Source organism: Haliotis rubra, unplaced genomic scaffold, assembly GCF_003918875.1.
Source record: "Haliotis rubra isolate DU_JTF1 unplaced genomic scaffold, ASM391887v1 Scf89, whole genome shotgun sequence".
Lineage (NCBI taxonomy): Eukaryota > Metazoa > Mollusca > Gastropoda > Lepetellida > Haliotidae > Haliotis > Haliotis rubra.
Genome location: NW_025767623.1, coordinates 788,121 through 809,648, shown reverse-complemented (window position 1 = coordinate 809,648; position 21,528 = coordinate 788,121). Strand labels below are relative to the sequence as shown.

The 21,528-nt window shown below is 43.6% G+C and overlaps 1 long non-coding RNA gene across 1 annotated transcript; it reads left to right on the top strand.

The window, feature by feature from the left end:
- The first annotated feature begins 2,057 nt into the window (after positions 1 to 2,057).
- Positions 2,058 to 20,992, top strand: LOC124263573. The gene is made up of 3 exons (XR_006894890.1): positions 2,058 to 2,068; positions 15,114 to 15,116; positions 20,435 to 20,992. It is a non-coding gene; the product is annotated as an uncharacterized LOC124263573 (long non-coding RNA).
- The last annotated feature ends 536 nt before the right edge of the window (positions 20,993 to 21,528 follow it).

The window sequence follows — 21,528 nt, the reverse complement described above, 5'->3', positions numbered from 1 at the left end:
GAACATGGAATATTTCGCAGAAGCAAGATACTGGCTCTATTCTGCCCGAAACCGTGTAAATGTCCCTGTCTGAATAGATGGAGATGCTTAATTGCTCTCAGTTCATATGTTTTAGACATGGACAACGTTTCTGTTATTGTATAGATTATTAACATAAACCACACTATGAATCAACAGTGGATTAAACTCGGCTATGTCATAGATAGATTGACGTGCGTTATACCGTTTATTATCCAGCGGATATATGACCAGTATATATATATAAAAGACACATGTATAGACCAAGCGGAAGGAACCTATCGTGTCACACATTTTTTTTTATTGTGCTGAAAAATATTTACCGATACACTTTTTTTTACACTAGATTTAGGTTTGTGGGGAGATGAAGGTCTGTTATTGTATGCTCTGTGGATACCTGTGTCAACACTGAGTGAGTGAGTTAGTGAGTGGGCATCAACAGTAGTTCGCTTCGTGTCTGTGACAGACTAATACATATATTGCTATTACTCATAATCTGTTATGAATTATGTGAGTGAGTTAAAATTTAAAAGTCAGTTTAACACTATGTCACCCATATCGTAACTAAAACAAGAATAGGTGAAAACAAACAACAACAGTAAAACAACTAGATTATCACAGATATTAATCAAACTAGTAATTCATTCTATAATAATTTAACTATGCATGACGATACAATATATAACTCAGGCTACAGATTGTCAGATCACCGTACTAGGGCCCATGGAGACTTACAATACTTTGGCTACCTTGCATGGACACTAGCCGCATTTACACCATCCCTTCAGCCACTGGCGATTGTAGGGAAATTTAGGCATATATTGAAATAACACATATTCTACAGTATAGCCTTGATTGTTTTGACAATGAAATATTAATCCCTTATGTTGGAGAATTCTATACAGTTTAGCAGGAAAATGACTGACCGTGATTCTTTCATCACAAGGGATGCAAAAATGGAGGATTATTAATTATGTAATGATAAATAAAAAAAAACATATATAAAGTCACTAACTTAGCTGTTTTGTATAACATCAACTTGTGCTCCACGTCAATACAGGTCGGAATGACATTATGTCGGAATAGATCGAAAATTCTATAGTCCAGACAATCGCATATGGTTGTGACATTTTAAAGTAATCTGCCAGCTTTACGAATCACCGAACGTTGAAACCTCTCTTCGTGCGGTATATTTTTGACAGGTTTATGAGGAGAAAAGACAATCGTCACGATGTTTTTATTGCATCAGCAGTGGTTGGCCTTATGTCTGTGCGAGATGAAAGCCTGTATTGTACGCTTTGTGTAACTCTCGTGTCAGCAAATAGACGAGGACGGTGTGTTAAAATGTATGTTAATCTATGCCCAAATGGATATAGTGTATTTAGTTCAGATACGGACCTCAAGTAATCCCGTGATATGTTTTCAATTTTCCATCAATCAAATGGTTTATTTCAGGAAGTAATATTGACCATAGACCCAGGTTTTCATATTGAGAATTACACATATGACTGACTGACTGAGTTTAGTTTTACGCCGCTTTTAGCAATATTCCAGCAATATCACGGCGGGGGACACCAGAAATGGGCTTAACATATTGTGCCCATGTGGGGAATCGAACCCGGGCCTTCGGCGTGACGAGCCAACGCTTTAACCACTAGGCTACCCCACCGCCCTACACATATGAGAAAGTAAATTGTAATATAAACTGTTTCAGTAACATAGACTGGTGTGTATAAACAGACAAATGTTTCAAGCCGCTTGCTTGCATTTGATGCTTCAAAAGCTCATCAAATTTATGGATATTCATAAAAGTAGTGAAGGGATGTACACACGTCCCAATGCGTGACGTTTATGACAAATAAACCAGTAGTGATATTCATCTTTTATATATAACAGTTTACAGATATTATAAACTCTATCCTAGCCTCTCCAACATGCCTACCTGTTTCTTTCGTAGTTTATGAAACCTCGATCTAAACTGAACAAGAGCACGTCTGTATTTCAAATAGCTGTCTGTCTGAACACAGGTTTAAATAAAGAGTATTCAAATGTGTTGTGCCTTGTACCCCAATATTGTACGAAATATAAAATGTGGGGAGTTCGGATCTCAGTCTCACATTAGTCTCTCGAGCTCCATGCACGAACATTGGTCATATCTGTGCCATCCACCTTTCTACTCACTTACCAGAAGGTGCCTCAGGAGTTTGAATTTCTTTTCAGGTTGAATAGACATATTCTTTGTTTGAAAGGTAAGAGTTTTAATTTTAAACTGTCATAATATATATATATTGAAATCATACTGTCAAACGTGTTAGAATAACACAAGTATTACTTTACTTCAATAAGTGTCACATTTATGCTCAATGACAAGACATTTCTTAACAATTTAGTTTTCACAATATTTCAGAATATTCTCCCACTCACCTGCATTGTTTGCTAGACCACATTAATTTTTTATCTTTGTCTTGTGGAGTCGATAATAAACAACTAAAATGATATCAATAGAATTTAATGCAATTCAAGTCAATTCGACTTACATCGTACATAATTTAGAAACCCCATTCTTTCTCGACGTTTTGTTTGAAAAAGGAATGATTACGTTCGCATGTTATACCGACCAAAGAGCTACTTTGAAACAATGTGGTAGGATTGAATCCAATCGAGACTTGATGTGCATTGTCATCAGGCAGAACAATTTAGGTCAAGTGATAGAAGCTTTCAGGAGATTGCATCATGATGATATAGCAGACAGGATTGAGCAATCATTTCAACAGAATCAATAACAACAATAAATAAAAATACTGAAAATGTAAAAGGCACAGTAACTATTGTATAAAGATGCATATTGTGCGCGAGTGTGTGTGTGTGTGTGTGTGTGTGTGTTTGTGTGAAGAACAAGTTTATATATTTTTGCTGAATCATTATGTTGTCCTCATGAAAGCTAGACAATTCAATTTGTTTGTTGTTTTTATTGATTGCAGAAAATATAATCTGTCCATTACCTTGTTTGCTAGACCCTCTTTAAAACTGTCTACCCCATTTACTACACCCGTATTCACTTGTGAGTTTTGTCAAAATATCTTTGGTCACAAACGTTCGCTCGTTAGAAATCAAAGAAACTGTGGTCCCTGTAACAAACGTTTTGATTGTGAAATCTGTTCCAAATCGTTTTCGCGCAGTGATACATTACAAAGACATCTAAAAAGTCAACACAAAGACAATCCATTTAACACAGGTTCCCGATTATCATTCACGTGTCGTGTCTGTTCAAAGACCTTTCCCACAGTGAAAGGTCTCACCAAACACACAAGACAGAAACACTTTTCTCCAAGTTCACAACAACAAAGAGGTGGAGGGGCGGCTAAACGTAGGAAAACTAATGCGGATAATCAGCAGTCATGCTCTAGACAAGCGTTGAGTGGGAATACGAGGGAATTTGATTTTATTCCCCGGGGTGAAGAAGGGAAGGACCCGTACTATTATATTGTGAAAATTCAACCTGACATAATTCATCATTTGAAAACAGAGCTGGAAACAAAACGATCAATCAAGTTGGGACTATGTACTCAATTTAGGTTTAGCAAAACCAACTCGGATGCTCATCCCCACGTAAACAGGCCGGTTGAATTTGATGTGGCTTTTCTTCATGTGCAGGGCCACCAGGTCGTCGGTGAATATCTTGCTCCGGTCTTGTCTTCCTCTTTCGACCGAACCAGCTTCACGGTCACGCGTTTCCTCAGGTTCTCCATCGTCTTACCGAACACCGAGTTGTTCATGAGTTTGTAGAGGTTTTTCTCGAAGTCACTGGTGGCCAGCTTTCGCAGGTCCGTGTTCATTCTGATGTAGGGCTCCATCCAGGGGCTCTGGTCGAACATGAGCACCCTGTGTATTTTGGTCAGCCTCATACCCAACGACAGGTACAGCTGCAGGTTGCGATAGTGCACGATGCACTTGGTCTTATTCATTAAGTTGGGCACGAGTTTTTCAACGTCTGCCACCCGCCCACCCAGCAAGTTATGTTGGTACTCGGACATCCAGTCTGGGTTAACCCTCAAACGTTCGGGGGCCAGGGGGTAGCTGTTGTGCTATGTGTGCAATGCCTTGGGGTATTCCAAGTCCACTTCGAGGATATAGCCTTTGTTCGAATCCGGCGCGATGCTCATAACATCGATCTCGGGTGATGCCCATTCGAATCCATCTGTGGGTAGATACTGGCTCATGGCCCAACCGTACAGGTTGTTGGCATCGAGGTAGAGGATGTGAGTGGTTGGCTTGCTAGAGTCGTAGCCCTTCACGTATTGATTATTGGCTTTTGCGTAGCGTTTGGCAGCCATGGAGATCCCACCTCGCAAGCCTTTCTCAATGAACAGGTGCATGTCGTAATCGGTGAGCAATTCCAGCTTAACTCCGGTTTTCTTCAGCGAGGCATCCCAAGATAGACCTGGGCTGGTGTAGTACCATGCGGGGTCGAGTTGATACTGCTTAAAACACGTCCTCCTAAACGTCTCGAACACGTCGGCTAGCAGGAGTACGTCTGTTCTCAAGTACAGGTCGTGGTAGTCACCGAGATTCTTACAGCCCAGTTTATTCCATACGTTAATCGCGTGCGAGTAATCGTCTTGGGTGATTGTCGAGTCGGTCAGGTTGCTGTAAAATCGGTTGATGGGGGGTAGTCGGGTCTCGGCGAACTTGGCCCAGCCTTCCATGTACTCGTAGGGGTAAACACCCTTCCTCATCAGCAGGGGTCGAGTCTCGGCGTCGGTGTATCGATCGGTGATGGGGAAGGTATCGTTGGCCTTGACCAGACTGTCAAGTGACGACAGGAGGAACTGAACCGAGTCTATGAACCTCAGGACATTCAAGCTGAAGGAGATGTATCTCTCCATGTTGTTGGGGATGCACGTCAGGTTGCCGTCAACCCTCGCGATGGCCTGCATGATCAAATGAGAGTCGTACCCTCTCAAGTTGTGGAAGACCACGGGGATGTTGATTGTCTTGGGGTTGATTCTGAGCTTGAGGTTGCACGCGCTGTGAGCGGCGCCTCTATACTTACCGGTGACATGGCAGTGATCTCTCACCGAATCGCCGTTCAGCGGGCTATCACACACATGGCAGTGAGTGCTGCAGCCGTGAGCTAGCCGGTCGGCTTGAGTCATACGCATGGGAGCGACTGTGTACAGTGCTTTCCTGATAGTTTTCTCTTCCTCCTGCAAACACTTTAGAAACTTTTCAGCCGCGTCGGGACGTTCTTAATCAAGGCTTCGAAGTCGGCGTAGATGATGTAAGGCACGGGCATCTGATTCTTGTGGTTGGCGAATTTTAGGATATTGTCGCCTTCCTTGGGCATGTCGATTCGTATGGCCGTCTGCCCCACACCTTGGCAATCCTCCCGGTGGGATTCTAATAAATCAGCTCGTGTGAAGTCTTGTAGGCATCGTACGCAAAAGTGTATTTTCCCCACGTGTTTCGACTGGTCGTGCAACAGCCTGCTGAGGTTTTTTGATCCAGGCGTAGTGGTACTTCCCACCTCGCCTGATCATGAATATATTGATCGTCTTGCGCCCCTCCTGTGGGCTGACCCTGTGCACGATCGTTTTGTTACCTTCGTGCCCGAATACGTTTATGGCTATGTCATCGTTCTGTTTTTCAACTCGGGAGATCTGGGAGATGGGGGTTGGTTCATCTATACCATCCCAGTTGAGCCCATCGTCTTGGGGATAGCTAGAAGGCCTGTTCGAATTAACGTTAACCGGGAACTTAGTGGCTCTGATCGCTAATCTCAGACAGTTGTTGCCTTTGTTTTTGATGTTGACCATGGCCTGTTTTGCTTTGTAGTAGGGGGGTTGGTCTAGGTACGACCCCCCTCTTAATGGTACGTAGTTAGCTATGTCTAGATAGACCTTATCGATTTTATCCACGACCCACCCGGAACCCATGTGCGTGTAGCGTTCAAGGTATTCTCGTATCTGCTGAAAACTGATATCGATTGACTCGTCTATAGTCTCGGTATGAGTCACGACTTCTTGTTTACCCCGGAAGTAAGGCTGAACGTAGTCAATGACCCCCCCATTCTGCTGTTTATCGAGTGACATTTTCACTGTGATTACAAACTTTATACTTCCCAAATCGTTTAGTTCCTCATTAACTTTATCAGCGATTAGAGGCTTGACGTCGGCGTTGTCTATGTTCTTATCAACATGCATGTGCCATCATCTCAGATAGTTACCTACAGCGCGCTCAGTGCGCATGAACTCTAGATCAACAGCTCTAGTTCAATTAGGTCAGCTTTCCTCATACGAGAATAACCTACTAACCCCAGCTCTCGAGCCTCCTGTTTGAGTTGTTTCACAGTGTGGGGGCGAACGGGGTCGTTCAGCCGTTCAATTAGGTCGGCTTTCCTCATACGAGAATAACCCGTCAGCCCCAACTCTTTTGCTCGGAGTTTTAGTTGTGTTACCGTGGGAGGGGGTTGTATGTCGAGTAATCTCAACAACTCCTCATTCGGGAGTAACCCACTACACCTCGTTCTCTCGCAATCTGCTTGAGCTCTCAGACAGTAGACATTGTTATATCCATGTGTTACAATCTCTAATTGGTTGCCAACAAGGGAGGGAACTCCTCCAGCGCTATATTTAGAATAATCGTATCGATTCTGGGTTCAGGATAGCTTTCCCGTTTTATTATTTCCAGAACGTTGGGGTTACACGTATATATATTAGCTGATTCAGTCAATACTTGTTCTCTGAAGACATCCAGCTTTGTAGTAACAATCATTTGAAAGTTGATGTGTCCCATGTGTTGATATAAACAGTAGTGACATTTCACTCCAATACCGCACACGGAACACGTGTAGTTTATGAAACACCTCCTATGAAAACAGCAGTACCCCTCCATCCTACATTTCCTACCACAGGTCTCGGTCTTCCCCCTAAGTATGTACTGGCATCGGTACGGGGCAGGTCTCATCTTTGGTATACTCATATGGGGACTTAGTCTAATTGTTTACAACCAACGCAGTCGCTGCTAGGCCCAGTGCGATGAAGATCAATTCCCGGTTCTTTTGCCCCGGGGATGGTGTGTAGTACTTAGTGAGTGTCGGCTTATGGAGTGGTTCTAGCTGTTTACCTGTTACCAGGTATAATTCTCTCGCTGCGTCTTCAACGTTCTCGAATGTTTTAACGGCATGGTTCTCACGCGGGAGTTGTTCGTTAATGTAATCGATCCTCTGTATACGTTTCCTCGCGTACTCGGCTTGCGCGGCTTGCAGTTTCTCTACGGCTATATCGTGCCGTTTCCGTTCCGCTTCTATCTCCGCCGCGTTCGACACCCGTAGTTTCGAGAAGAGGAAATTACTCCCGGAAAATAATTTACTAACGCCCCGCCAACCATCATGGCGATCGTAGCCATCCTATATATAGTTACATTTACTTCAAAATATTTCCGATATGATCCCTTGTTTTACGAGGTTGTCCTTGGTGGCCATCGCCATACCGAGGTTCATTATGAGCATGCCCATATCCTGCAGGTTGAAATCTAGCTTGATAGTCGGTTGTTTAAGCACCATTTTGGTCAACCGCGCGTTCCCTACGGCTAGACTGGCGACCACAGTGGCGTGATGTGCATTGTTGACGAACGTTTTCCCCTCAGACATTATGTATATGATATAAAAATATATATTTATAACTATGTGGCTTGACCTCTAATTGTGGTTGTGGTGCTGGGGGTGGTTGTTTATTATATAACAATAATGAGAGAGACGCGGCAGCAGTTGCGCCTGCAATCCACAGAGTGCAGTTACTCTTGTGTTTGGTTAAACCACCTTTTCTACCAGCGGCGACTCTCTTAGGGTTCTTCTTCCTGGTGACTGTAAGATTCTCCTCCGGAGGATTCCCCATTGGCGTTTCCTCTATTGGGGTCTCCCCTATCGGGGTCGGAGTCACTTCTTGATCCATCTTGTATACCATTACTATTATTTTTTTCCCTCCTTAAATTGGCAATGGTTCGCCCTGATAATCGCCGCCGTCACCGGGTCTAAAAACATACCATATTTGTGGTACAGCACGCAGCTGACAGAGCTCAAGGCGTGTTCAATAAACGGGTCTTTCTCAAGGTCCTCCCACAGGTAAAGTCGATGTTCCTGGGGAATGGGAAGGAAGTACGATGCTATACCAGTGTAGATCTGGGTCATAGCCGATCCTATAGTCTTTGTCATCTCGGCCCCAAGTCTAGCCTCGTATCTCGCGTACAGCTTATCGATTTCTTCGGCTGACATTTTGTGAATTTTATCGGTAGTGTAGTCCCAAAAGTATTGTTTGGCTTTACCACCGACTGCCAGCGCTACCAGTCTCTCTCGCTTGTCGTCACTCTGATCCTGCGGCACCAACAGTTGTTCGAGCAGTTGCACACGATGAACACTTCAAAAAAAAAGTCATAACTATAACTGCTAAACGCTAAGTTTTACTTAGCATTTGCTAAGCATTGCTAAGCATTTGCTAAGCATTTGCTAAGCATTGCTAAGCTAAAACACCCTACAGGCCACGGGTTGGTTGGTCTTGAGCACGAGCTTAGCATGCTTAATTTCAGCAAGCTGTTTCTTCACCGGTTCTCGTTCTAGTTTGCTCATCTCTCTCAAGCACTCCTCGAACGAATCCCTGTCCTTGCAGTTGAATAAGGACACCCATCGCGTCTCCTCCCTGAGGCCTTTCAACACCGAGTTGAACTTCTGTGTTAGCACCCAGACGCTGTGCTTTGCGTGCCGTCCAGGGAAGGCCAGGTACGATAACATGTCTCTCTCTTTTTTGTTATCTCTCGATTAGCGCTGCAGTCGTCCAGTATGAACAGCGTCGACTCCCCTTTAAATTTTCCGTGATAAGCCTTCAACCAGTCCTGCAGACGTGTCCCCGGGTCGACTCTCTGTACGTCCGGGTCCGTCATCACCCAGGGTCTTTCCGTGTACGTTCTATTCATGTGCAGAGTAGGGCACATGATAACGATGTTATCAAACACATCCCGGTAGTGCCCCTCCAGCATATCCAGCACGAAAACAGTCTTCCCACAGCCCATCTGCCCGCACACTATGGCGCAGTGCGGGTCGCGGGGTAGATCACAATAGAGGGCTTGCACGAATCTCCCATTCTCTATATTAAGTTGCGCGTCCATAATAACATACAGATATAATTTCAACTTGCCCGCGGGTTGAGCCTTCTTGGTAATCTGGATTGCTATCCCCTCGCTGCCGATGTCGATGCGGCGACCGCTGCCGTGCAATTGATCATCGTCCGTGGATCGCATGTCCAACCATAGTGCGTACTTGGTGGTCAGGTATTCACCGATCTGCACGGAGGATAGGTCCAGGTCCTTGATGACGTGTTGGTGCCGTGTCGGTAGTTTCGTTATCTCATCCCACTGCTGGTGTGCCCTCATACCGGCGCTGAACAGCTGGTTGGGCACGCCCTCGATGGTCACTTCCACCTTTTCAATTGCGGGGTTGAAAAACTTCTCGCTGCCCCTTCGGAACGGCTCGTAATCCTCCACGGGGACGATTAGGATAACTTTCATCGATCGCGCCGGCACGTTTAGGTTGATGTTCCACAGCGTGTCGCTCTTATCGCGTATGATCGCTCTATGCCTCAGTATGCGGTCGTACAGGATGGCCACCTTCCCCAAGTACTGGTTTCCAACCTGCCTGGCCAGCTGTTGGCTAGTGACCATGTCGAACTCCAGAGAGATGTTGTCGATGGCGTAACTGGCTTCATCACCGTTCGGCGTACGCATGACTTTGCTGTAGTCATTAAATGTGAGCTCGTATTCAAGCCTATCACCCAGCGCGGCCTGGTAAAATGGCGCGTGTCCCGTAAGCAACACGAAGTCGAGCGGCATGCAGAACCTGTTCCCGTACGCTTGGGCGATGGCCTTTTCACCCTCTGAGATCTTATCTAGCTGGTCTTGCATGAAGCCGTACCTCACACGCAACCGAGTCGATTTGCTGATACCTTGGTACACGTCATTGACGCGTTCTCCCTCGCTTTTCCAGAGGTCCCCGTAGCAGTGAAACACGTCGCTGTCGTCGATGCTCAGCACCTCGTTACCGCTGATCTTGATAGTGGTTTTCTTGATGATGGCTTGACCTACGTTCCGCACTAGCTCGCGTTTGTCGTTGTCGGAGGTCAACGTGAGGTTGAACATCAGTCGAACCGTGCCTGGTACGATGAGGTCATTCTCACCCAGGTTTGGGAATCTAACCAGCAGCGTTTGGTTCTGGTCTATCTTGCTGGGATTGTTGGTGATGGTCACCGACTGGCGCACGGCTCTGACGCCTAAAGGCTCTCTTAATCTTCGGAAAGGATCTAGTTTCCTACCATACATTGTTATATAGATAAAATATAAAAGTTTAATATAAATAATGGCTGAAGGCGGTCATGAGGACATCCCGATGGATGATATGTGGGATGATAGTTCCCAGACGTTCGGGGAGGAGGAAACCTCATTCACGAACAACCCCTTAAGCGCTGAACTTGTACAGCCGGCTGTCGACGATTATTACGACGCAGTTGAAAAGAGAGACAACATCAAGCTGTGGGGACGAGACTATACCAAGTTTACCATCGATAAGAAGGGCATGCTGCAATTGAGGGCTCACTCGGGGGTCGATATCATGAAAAAAGACGCGAAAGGACCGTATGCTTTGTCAACACTCACCAGTCGCCCTCGTGGGAGTCAGCTGATCCGTGATGAACTAGGCTTCACAGATTACGGTGGCGCACGGCCTAAGCTTCCCCCGAAGGTCGTCCAAGATCTGCAAGCAGCCAGGGGTGAACTCAGCGGTGAAGGTGATATGCCCCAACGTGCTGAAGAAACATCAGACAGTCTCGAAAAAATATTGACCATGTACTGGAACCAGCCTTTCCCGGGTCTCGAATTTCCCCTGAGGGTACGGTATGGCCTAGACGAAGCCTTGAAACGTGTACGTGGAGAACTCGTGAACAACATGGGGAAACTGAATGAAATCGATGAGCACATCACCTGCGAGAAAGTAAGATGGAAGACGAGTCTCTGAAAACCATCATCGAAAAACGATTGCGCAACTTGCAAGATGAGAGACGGACTCGGTTGGAATCGGCTTCCTCGAACCGGGAACAGCTTCGATCGCATATCAGCCGCATGCATGAAACCATCGATCGAGTCCTGAATGAAGATACCATGTTGCCAACAGGATCCGAATCCTCTTCCGAGAGCAAGGGATTACTATCGCCAGCATTCTGACTGCATTGGGCTTCATCATATCAACCCTGGTCATGTCGCTGACAGGGGGCACACCCACACCCCCAAGTGGGGGTACACCCACTGGTGATGTTAGAGACTGGGGGAAAAAACACCTGAAATCACTCGCTGGTAAGGCCGCCGAAGCCCTCCCCGGCATCCTGGGTAGCATTGTCTCGTGGCTGCTGAGCACGCTAGCTAAAACTGTCACGTGGCTCGGTCAAAACCTGTGGGCAGCCATCGTCGCCGTGGTGGGTCTGGTGTACGTAGCGGCTAAGGAATTTTTAACCAAATGAGACCCAAACCAACCGCGATCCCCCCGACCACCAGTGCTGTTTTACGGCCGATGTGCTGCTGATTGGATGCCTGCACGTGTAGGGGTTGGGGTTGTGTGTGTGTGGGTTGAACCCTAGGCTCTGGGGGTGGTACGACTATACCCGTTTCACTGGTCGTGGGGGGTGGTATGTGGGGGACATTGATGTCTGGGTTGACACTCAACTTTGGTCGGCCGTGTCTACGACGATTTTGTTGTTGTAGCCCACCACCTTGTTGATTCTCAGTTGCATGTCGCTTGGAGCCATGTACAGTCCTACGTCGAACACATAGTCGACTTTCGACCGGCCATATTCCAACACGTCTTGGTATTGTCGGATGGCACCTGGTAGATTGACCGGGGCGGAGATGGCATCCTCGACGTTGGACACGAACTGTTTCTGCGCGTCTAAAGCAGTACCCGTACCGATGATGCTGGAACGCGTTTGCGTCTGCGCACCTAACAGCGCCCACACGTACGTTCGAGTCGAGTCGTTCAATCTGGTGACACCAGCACGAGTAAATCCTTTCGACGTGTCCAGCATGAACATTTTCCAATCATCTGCGGTGGGCTGCTCCACTTTCTGTACGGTGAAAGCAACACCACCTTTAAAGTTCATACGGTCATCTCGCCATTCATTACTCAACAAAGCAAAGTCCTGGCGTAGTACATCTCGTTTCAGTAAATCATCACTGACTTCTTTCACGGGTCGCCCCCCATCATATTGAATACCCAACCCGTGGTTCGGCCCTGGCAAACGCCAATCCGTCTTCGGGTCTAGTTCGAATTCATTGCAAACGCGTTCGTAGGCCCGTCGATCGTACGGGTTGTTTACTGCGTCCCATGCTTTGTCCTGGGGGAGCGGAGCGCTGATCTCTTTGAGGATACGCCTGACCTGGTAGTACACGTGAAACGTGAACACAGACTGGCTCAGCGGTCCCCGCCGAGTGTCGGTCAATGTTGAGCCACACCCCAGAACTGCATAGGGGTGTTGAACCAGGCAGGGACTGCCTTGACGTTAGTCACTGAAACCTTATACCGGTCGAACACATCTATGAACGGGGCTCCCAAATACAACCCAGCAGCGACCACGATCTTCATGTGCGGGAAATCTATGTCCAGTTAAGGGTAAAACACTCCCGGTTTGTACATTTTTAAAGTATTATATAATGGGTATTTACTCTAACATGTACGTAACACTTCCAGCAATAACGAGCGGCGAGTCCGTTCAGATGATGTATGCGATCAATAACACGTCGGGCCAACTCGAAGTCGCACTCTGCGATATCACCTACCTACCGCGATGGACTAACATCAACGCCAGCAACAACAAGCTGTTCGTCAGATAACTGACGGCTACTACAGCGTGTGCTCGCTAAGCGACGAGGTCTTCAAACCCTTGGTACCCGAACTCAAGATGAACAACTCAAACAGCACAGTGGTGTTAACCAACAACGGAATAAACCCCTTGAGGCTCGGCCGACCATTGGCGAGGACACTCGGGATGTCGCCTGATGAGATAAAACCCACAACTACCGTCACAGGCACGAAGTTACCCGACCTAGTACCGTACCGAGAGCTATGCATTCATCTCGACCAGTTGAGCACAACGGACAACATTCAAGGTGGCCACCCTTCCACGATACTGAGAGCCGTACCGGTGAAAACGGAGAAATACAACGACGGCAGAACCGAGTCGTTTTCACCGCGTACAAGAGGTTAACTCGGGGCACCATCCCTGAGTTGATAATATCAGTGTTAGATATAAAGCATAATCCTGTTAATATAGGATAACTCAGCATAACGCTGCACGTAAGATGACTGCCGCAGAAGGTCCCGGAAGGGTGAAGAGATGCGTCAATGTAGGGATCTCCGACCTCGGGGACACACACGGGTTCGACGCCCCAGGAATAGACGGTAAACTGTACGCCTAGCAACTTAAAAATAACATTTACAAACGCGTTGAAGTCCCCGCCGGATGATCCGACAGTAACTTAAGTGATATCATCAATACCGAAGGAACGAACAGCAACACTCGGTACGCCCTAGTCCGCAGTGATGATGATAGATGGATGTTATACCCAGCGTTCGTTGGCAGCAAACTGTTCGACCTAGGCGACGTCGAGGCCACGCCCGTTGCTCGAAACAAGCAGTATACCCTCGTCTTCACCGATGACGACAAGTGGGTGTTGTTACCCACTCGAGTAGATTGGTTTCTCAACATTAGGCTCGGCTCCCCCTACGTGTTCATGGAAAACAAAGACAACTACCTAAACAAAGTCGTGAACAACGGAACCCTGCTCGTGGCTTACGTCCCGACGCAGAGGCGTAGCGTAGTCATCAGCCCAGTCTCGAGTGCTACAGCCCACATGCTGTCAAGCAAGCCTGGGGCGCAAAACGTGACATTGCAGTTGGTGTCTGAATTCGAAGGTGTGGTCAACATCCTGGAGAGTCTACCGGCGAACTCCACGCTGGTCATCCAAGTCTACCTAGGTGAACCACAGCGTGAAGTCGAAGTTGTAAAGGGGATCAAACTCCGGTGGGGGAAACAACACCAGTATGACGTTTGCACTGTTTACGTGCGGGTGGGTGTCGACTCCCACACCAATCTGCAGGGGGTCACCGTGACCGTGGAAGACACGATATCACTCACCAAGATCTTCTTACCCGACAACATACACTTCATGGGGGTGAAGTGCGCCCCTGAGAAATTATCAGAAAAACAGTTGGAAACTATCTTATGATAGTAATATAACAATGACTAGTCACCAGCCCAACGTCACGCTTAACGACCTAGGAGACACGGAGGGATTCGATCTGCCCGGCGAGGAAGACACCTTGTACGTCCTACACTTGAAAGACAACGTGTATAGGCGGGTGTCCCTAGCAGACTATAAAGAACCCGAATGGTTGATCAACATGACCCTCACCGCACCTTACATCTCTTTAGATGAACATAGGCGTGTCACCCAAATTAGAAACAATGGTATCTTAATCGGGTCTTTCATCCCGAATTATATGTGGGCTATAGAAACTCATTTAGCACCATGGGGCCCGAGTAACATGATAAGTGCACCCGATGGAACAGAGTTAAGGTTTGACGCACCCGATTCCCAATATATGGAACTATACTACACGCTCGTCTAAGAATTTTATCTGCACCACCTTCAGGATATAACACCAACTTTTACCTGGGGTAACAATAAACTTGACCATCGAGGGCGCTTACCAACCTTGCCGTATCATCATAAAAAACGGTGAGATGCTAGGCCGCGGGAATCCGGCATACACCAAATCAAACCTCCATGGGGTTAATGTGGACGTAAAGGCGCCTATTGAACTCTCACCTATTTACCTGGGTAATGGGGTAAGACTTATAAGTCTCAAATATATTGAGGATAATATAAGGGAAACACAATTAAAAAGTATCTCATAGAATATATTATATGCACAGGATGGGCCTGTACCCAGTCGTAGAGGACGTAGCAAAGACACTGGAAACCGTAGACAGATTCCGCTTGAGGCAGTTATGTGATGTAAAACGTGGAAAGCACTATGTAAGAAGTACCATAGAGCTTTCAATATCGTGGATGGGGCTGATACTACTTTACGACAACCAGCATGGGACTAGGGGCGGCAGGTGTTGGGTTGTTGGCCACCATCGTGGCCGCACCTATAGTGCTAGGCATTGAAATAACAGCTGGGGTGGTAGGGGTGGTAGGGGTGGTGTTTAAGTTTGCATCACGCAGACTGCACCGTAAGGCATTGAAACACAACGAGATCAGGGTTCTAGCTGAAGCAAAGCTGAACATGGTAAGTGAGCGTATTTCCACAGCACTCACTGACAGTAAGATCTCAGAGGAGGAATTTCGTTCAATACTCTCTGAACTCGACAAGTACTGTAAGATGAAACAAGAAATCCGGTCCAAGTCTCGTAAGTCTGCTATCAGCGAAGACGAGAAAAAAAGTACATAGAACAAGGGGTACGAAAAGCCCAGCAAGCCTTCATTACGAACACCAAAGAGATCATAGGCGATTCACATTAAACTGTTTCATTGAGGTCAACACGACATAGGGCGGGCACAATAGTGCCACGTGATCAGGAAAGTGCTAGTTCGCGGTCATAGTGACCGGGAAGGTAACTGGGTATTCAAAAGTAGTATATACATTGGCGGCAAGATCTAAGGGCCTGACAAAAGCTTTATTTCATAAATAAAGCTTTACAGAGGCTTTTCTTGGAATTGATCTCGGACAATCATTGTATATACTACTAAGCGAGACACGACTATGATAAAAGCTTGAAATTTTCAGTGATGAAAATTTCAAAGCATTGATGAAACATTCTATGTCAATCATTCTAAGGCCTCCATCCTCATCTTATGATTTTTGTTATTCCATATGAATCTATAGATTATTTTATCGAGTTGATCAATGACTGTTTTAGGTGGGTTAGGAAGTGCAGGGAAGATATTACTAGAGTAGAAATTGCTACAGTTTTGACAACTAGCCAACTGGCGAGTAATATATTAATATGTTCTTTTTAAGAGAAACATTCAGAGTGAGTCCTGTGTCTCCACTACCTGTCATTGTGTTTATTTTGAGTCCTGACATATCATAGAATTAAATGGGTAAGAGTTCCTCCCGTTCCCCCATCCCAAATACTATTTATAAATATACTAAAATTATTAACAAAACTTGACACAACAATTACTAGAGAACTCACAAAATGACTAAAAAGTCCCAAAAAAATTAAGTCAGGGTTAGGTTTAGGGTTAGGTTTAGAGCTAGGTTTAGGGTTGGGGAACGGAAGGAACTCTTTTCATTACATGCAGCATTGAAGCTTTTTGTCAGACGCGTCCAAATATAGTTGTGTATCATCAGCATATTGTCCAAGTCAATGTTCTATATCAAAAAGTGTTATACCCTATATATTGACCTTATCATAGAGCCTAATATTTCAACTGCTAGGACAAATAAATAAGGGAAGACCCTGTCTTCATCATCGTTTCTGATGGAAAAAGGAAGAAATGTGCCCATTTGTATCACAGCAGCTGTATTACCAGAATTTGAATTCATTTGATAATGTTGAGCCCAAATCCAAACGCTTTCATTACCTGTATTATAAATGTTTTGGAGATGAATTAGTAATAATAGGCCAGGTGTATTTAACTTTCTGGTTTCAAAGACTATATCAGAGAAGTCTTATATTTTCACTCATACATGTATTAAACCTGTTTGATTCTCATGTACACTTGTATCTAATGTTAATTAAATCCTGTTTGCTATACAGGTGCTTATTATTTTGTTGAGGGAATTTTGTATTGAGTGTGTGAGTTGGGTTGGGTTTTACGCCAATTGTAGCAATATTCCAGCAATACCATTTTCTATTCAGAGGGTAGGGGGGTTACCAAGTATGATCAAACCCATGATTTACTGCATATTCTGTATTTGCTTGCCTCACATTGTCGGAAAAGCGATATGGGACATTTTTCGAATGTCTGTTTTGAAACATGAAGTGAAATTTGAATTTATAACAGCGTTTATTCAACTTTCACCTGATGTACTTTCACCTGATTTTCAGAGGACTATGCTACATTGAAATGACACAAATACGGATAGTTAGATGTATAACAATTGTGTACATGTTGGACGAAAATAAGTTGAGTTTATAAATATGTATTGCAGGTGTCACTCTTTCTAAATTTAAAATTACAAGTAAGACCAATAGTGGCACAGGTGTTTTGCTCATTTAATACAAACAAATGCCAATAACAAACACAATTTACTTCAACATTCATTGGGGCGGTGGGGTAGCCTAGTGGTTAAAGTGTTCGCTCGTCACGTCGAAGCTCCGGGTTTGATACCCCGATTGGGTACAATATGTGAAGTCCATTTCGGGTGTCCCCCGCCGTAACAGTGCTGAAAAATTGCTAAAAGCGGCGTAAAACCAAACTCACTCACTCACTCACTCACAGTGTTGAAATAGTTCCGGAGAACATGTTACATCATCAATCAAGTTGCCCCATTACGTCCAGTGAATGTATAATCACCCACACCCTGTTCACCCTCACATCTTCCATTCATTATATCAATGTATAAAACTGCCCAAACACCACAACAGATTTTACCAATTAGGTAAAATTCTATAAGTAAAAGAATGCCTCTGGACAGTCTACCGGCTTTAAATGTTTTCTCAGCATCCTTCATATAACTGATATAGTCAGCAAAAACAGATTTCAGATCAAAACCATTCGTCCATGTTTCAGTTTACTCGATGATTTCATGTGATTTTAGAAACCGACAACAGTCATAATCATCAAGCTTTGATAAAAGTCCGGACACATCCAGAATACAAAGTGCATTTTTATCAAGTATTTACACAGCTATTTACACAATGTGGTGAACGAAGTTCCGTAGAATCACACAGGCCCTGACGTTAAAGGGTCGAGTGGGATTTTGATACATGGATCAACTAACACAATGTGTTGAAGGAAGTGCCGTAGAATTACATAAGCCCTGGCTTTAATGGATCGAGTGGGATTTTGATACATGGATCAACTAACACAATGTGTTGAAGGAAGTGCCGTAGAATTACATAAGCCCTGGCTTTAATGGGTCGAGTGGGATTTTGATACATGGATCAACTAACACAATGTGTTGAAGGAAGTTCCGTAGAATTACATAGGCCCTGGCTTTAAAGGGTCGAGTGGGATTTTGATACATTGATCAACTTACACAATGTGTTGAAGGAAGTTCCGTAGAATTACATAAGCCCTGGCTTTAAAGGGTGGAGTGCACGTTGGATTTTGATACATGGATCAACTAAACCAGCCAGCTATAGCAGAGAGAATAAAACCGACTTTAACCACATTTATCAGTGAGGAACAAAAAGGCTTCATAAAGGGTAGATATATGGGAGAGGTTACAAGACAAGTGTATTACGTTATGGAATATGTGGATACCTATCAGATTCCAGGCTTGTTAATGCTTATTGATTTCGAAAAGGCTTTCGATTCTTTAGACTGGCGATTTATTCAAAACGTTTTCGCTTTTTTTAATTTCGGCCCTCCCATTCGAAAATGGATAAAACTGCTCTATAAAAATTCTGAATCCTGTGTATTAGTAAATGGTTTTGCTAGTCCCTTTTTTAAACTAAGTCGAGGTTGTCGCCAAGGAGACCCAATCTCTCCATATATTTTCATAGTATGCACTGAAATATTAACCAGATTACTTAAAAGCAATAAATCTATCAGAGGATTAAAGATTGGATCTATTGAACAATTATTAGCGCAGTTCGCAGATGATACTTCCTTAATGTTAGATGGTACTGAAAGGTGCTTGCAAGCAGTCGTGAATACATTAACCTTTTTTGCACGTTTTTCTGGTTTAAAAATTAACATTGATAAAACAAAGTTGATTTGGATCGGCTCCAAAAAACGTAGCCGAATGAATCTATTGAAGAACTGTAAAATGGACTGGACTGAAACATTTAAGTTACTGGGTATCAAATTTGACATTGATCTTGAGAATATGGTAGATGCTAATTACAACGAAAAATTTAAAGAAATTGAAAATTTAATGAAAATGTGGAAATGTAGAACGTTAACACAGTACTAAAATCCTTATTGTTACAAAAACTTAATCTCTTATTTTCTACCGTTCCTACACCACCAGAAACTGTAATACAAAATTTCCAAGCAAATTGCTTTCGATTTATTTGGAACGAAAAACCCGATAAGATTAAAAGGAACAGGGTAATATGCAATATTCCGGACGGGGGTTTCAATACTCCATTTGCAAGGGATGTAATTGCTTCTCAAAAGATTTCATGTCTTAGACGATTTACCTTCTCGAACACAATACACCAATTATTTCTTTATGAATCAAATACTATTCCAAGTAATATGCTAGAAATGGATGCAGTCTATATAAGAGATAATATCATTAACAACATAAGAAACCCCTTCTGGCGAGATGTTTTATCATCCTGGGCTCTTTTCCTGAATAAGCATAAGAAAACACGAAAGGATGCGTACTCACAGTATACATGGTATAATGATAATGTTAAGATTGATAAAAATATTGATATTTATTAAACAATGGGAGGAAGCCGGAGTAAAATATATCAATGATTTGATAGATCAGGATGGTCAAACTCTTTCATACCTAGATTTCAAAAATAAGTACAATATTTCCTCCAATTATTTAACGTTTCACGGGGTAAAAAAGGCTTTGAATAAATCTTTAAACGAGCTTGATTATGACGATAATAATACCATTAACAGCACCATTATTACCATTTTACATTCGTTTGCTCCTGAATACCAAAAAGGGCTCAAAATATTACTTTAATGTGTTATTAGGATCCAAGTTCCAGAAGACTTCAGCCAATCAACAATGGGAGAAAGAAATAGTAAAACAATATACAGATATGGAATGGGGGAATATTAATGAAATTCCATTTCGATCAACTGATAGTGTTCAATTACGGTGGTTTCAATATAAACTTATTAACCGAATCCTTCCAGTTGGAAAATATTTGTTTAAGATTGGATACCAAAACTCTCCTATCTGTACAACTTGTCATAAGTTCATAGCAGATATTTGTCATGTTTTATGGAATTGTGAAATTGTGAAATTGTGAACTCAATCTGGATTGAAGTCCAAAACTGGGTAAACAGCAAGGCGGAAATCAATATACAGTTTACTAATGAAACAATTTTGTTGGGCTTTCCTTCTAAAAGAAATGACCCTTTAAACGTAATCTGTCTCGTAATAAAAAACACAATTTTCAAAGTTTATGTTAAACGAGGAAAACTTTCCTTTGCTTCGATCCAGAGGGAGTTAACAAATTACTATAGCATAACAAAAGCCATAGCTTACTCTAACTGTGATTACAACAAATTTGTTAAATTTTGGTCCAGTTGCCATAAGTTGTTTGTTTGACCAATATATTCAACTACTCTTTTCGATGAAACTTCGTTCTATCGATGCACAACATTGATCCAGTTGCCATAACTTGGTTGTTTGAACCACTCTATTCAATTACCCTTTTCGATGAAACTTTGTTTATCGTTGTATGACATTAGTCCATCTGCTATATGTGGTATGTTTTGAACGACTTTATTCAATTACTATTATCAATGAAACTTTGTTTATTGATGTATGGTCCAGTTGCCATAAAGCAGTTTGTCTCTTAACAACTCTATTCAATTACCCTTTTCGATGGAACCTTGTTTCTCGATGTATGGTCCAGTTGCCATACGCAGTATGTTTCTTAACCACTCTATTTATTACCCTTTTCAACGAATCTTTGTGTATCGATGTATGACATTGGTTATACCACTCTATTCAATTACCCTTTTCAATGAAACTTTGTCTATCGATGTATGACATTGGTCCAGCCGCCATAAGTGGTATGTTTGAACCACTCTATTTAATTACTCCTTTTGCTGAAACCTTGTTTCTCGATGTATAGCATTGGTCCAGTTGCCATAAGCAGGTTGTTTGAACCATTTTATCCAGTTACTCTTTTGATGAAACTGCTTCTCGATAGATGACATTGCTCGTGTTGCCATAAACAGTCTGTTTTCAATGAAGCATATGCTAAATGACATATTATGTATGACATGTATGATTTGCTGTACAACAAAAAAAGTGGAATAAAAAACAAACTAAACCAGCCATTCATCTAGGTGTTTTGTTGTAAAGTTCATTAGTAAAGCAGAAAACTTCCTTGATGACACGTCTCGGACTTAAACTGAAAATTAAATTTTGCATGTTGTAAACTACAGTTAAAACGAGCACAAGGGGGCGCTAATTATCGTTAATTCTGCGCATTTCGACTAAAATATCAATATAATATATAGCCTTCCAAAAATGGACAAACTCGAGGAAGGTGCAGTGGTCAAGTACTGGCAGAAAAGCGGTTAACACCC